Here is a 2,603-nt window from a genome sequence, read left to right on the forward strand (position 1 = left end):
TCCCTGTGCTCCTGCTCCCAGCCACTAGAGGGGGACAGGGGGTATTTGTGCGTTTGTGAGGGGCTGGTGGGGACTTCATGTGGCATCAGAACCCACCACAGAGCCCCCTCACTGCCATTGGACTCATCATCATCAAAGAATCTGTTTACCTTAATGACAAAAAATAACCCAATTTTAGGAAGGCCAAACCCCTATTATTATTATTTTAATTATTATTGATGTTATTTTTATTGTTGTTGTTGCAACTGAACATGGTCCTCGCCCCCACCTGCTGCTGTCTTTTTTACCCTCCCAAGGTTGCTTTTAAATGGCTGATCTGTACAGTTTTATGGAGAGCAAAGTGGGGAAAAATAGTGACTCATGTCTGACTGTTGTACAATCAAGTTCTGGTGAATTTTCTTTGTTTACAGGAAAGTAACAATATATGAACATTATCTTCCATCATGTATTAAAATAAGAAGGTCACATGGCATTAACTAATCCTTTTTTTTTTAGTGTACCCAGTAAACCTGTGCTCCAGCCCAATATGAAATGTGTCAGCCCAACCTGAAACCAGGAAAAACAATAAACATGCACCTTGGGCCTTTTTATATATTTTTTTCCTTTGTGTTTAGCTATCTCCCCTAGCCTCGGACCACCATTTATAACGCCATACATGTTCTATTTCACTTTAGTTTATTTTTTATAAATACCAGCCAGCTGAAGCATAACTTCTTTTGTATGTTTAGAAAACCTTCAGAGACAGCAGCGTTCACTGTGTGAAAAAAACAAACAAACACAGCGATCCTGGACGCTTTCAAACACGATTTCAGTCACTCTGCAGAAACGATCAATGAGCAATGAAAAGTCAACACCACCATCTGCTTTGGCTATATACTCCATCTCTATATTAAATTTATTTTTCATTTGTATTGTACAAAGTCACTTAATAAACCTGTGATGATATTGAGGTTTGAGATGGGTTTATTATGCACAGTGGTGCGGATGCATACTGTGAGGTGATGGTCGTTTGTCTTTACACTGTTGTGTTACATCTGTTCTAGTGATGCGTTACTAATTTCCAGTGTCACAATTTGATTTCCCCACTAGATGTCAGTCAGCAAATATGTTTATGTGCAGTTGAAGCAGCATCTACTCAAGTGTTTAAATGTGAGCTTTTCATGAAACAGGCACTGACAAAAAAACAATGTTCCCAAATATGCATTGAAACAGACAACAAATGTAGTTTTCCCCAGTGATTCCCACTCCCCTCTGCAGCTCACGGGGCTCCTGCGTGGATGTCAAATATTACCAGGCAGATTTACACTGATATAAGACAATGCAACAGTTGTCATACCTTGATCCTCAAAGCTCATTTTGCCCATCAGACCCACAAAGGTTCGAAACCTTTGCGCTAGGAGTGAAAACATAGATTAAAGATTCAAACTTTATTTAAATGCTACACTGCCACTGTTTTGAAATGTATAATCAGAAATATTGACACCTATGTGTACATGCCATTTTGCATCTTTGCTGTTTGAAGAAAAACAATTCAGTGATCTCTCATGAGACCTGAACACAGCAGTCTAGTTATTAGCCTACAGTAATTACAGATTCTTTGTGTGTTACAGCATGGTATCAAAAGCCCTACCAAAGTCTTTCATCCCCATGAGTCCGAGATGTTGGCGTGGTCCTGGTTTTCTGATCATTCTCACCAACATATCTTGAATTTCTGTAAGGTTTGGCCACTTGTTCTTGTATGAGATAAAAACATACAAAGATAGTACCAGCATTCATTCTCTATCACTTTGCATGCAAATTACACTTCCAGCAGTAACGAAGACAAAGAAGTAACCATGCCAAGAATGTCTAGACGGGTAAAGACTTGACCATCCCAAAATCTTTGATGAATGGACCCAGGGGTCCTGAAAGCTCTAGGCTTACTCCATATCCTTTGGTCTAGTCACTAATCACACCTTATGGTTCTGCTCTTACAGAAGGAATCTAGTTTTAAGACACGAGTTGTTTAATTTACAGTTTGTGCTTTATCAAAGTATTTTAATTTATTTGCATTATGTAACACCCAGAAAGCCACTGTCATATTATTCCATCATAAAACAACAGAAAGGCTGCAAACAATCCCTAATTTGAATGAGTCAGACCAATATTTCCCTTTAATTGGCAATGGTAATAAATCGTTTAGTGTAGAAAGTATCACAAAACAATGGAAAATGTCATCAGCTAAATGCCACAAATGTTTTTTATTTTTATTAGTTTTTTTATTCTTGGAGTGGAGCAGGGGCAAAAGCAACAATCAAAAAATATATATAAAGATGTTTACTATCACTGATGTGCAAAATGCCTAAAAACAATTAACCACATCTCAAAATTGCTTCCAGTTAATTTTCAGTCAATTGACGTACAGTGGGTACGGAAAGTATTCAGACCCCCTTAAATTTTTCACTCTTTGTTATATTGCAGCCATATGCTAAAATCATTTAAGTTCATTTTTTTCCTCATTAATGTACACACAGCACCCTATATTGACAGAAAAACACAGAATTTGACATTTTTGCAGATTTATTAAAAAAGAAAAACTGAAATATCACATGGTCATAAGTATT

Source organism: Monopterus albus, unplaced genomic scaffold (assembly GCF_001952655.1).
Source record: "Monopterus albus unplaced genomic scaffold, M_albus_1.0 scaffold166.1, whole genome shotgun sequence".
Taxonomy (NCBI): domain Eukaryota; kingdom Metazoa; phylum Chordata; class Actinopteri; order Synbranchiformes; family Synbranchidae; genus Monopterus; species Monopterus albus.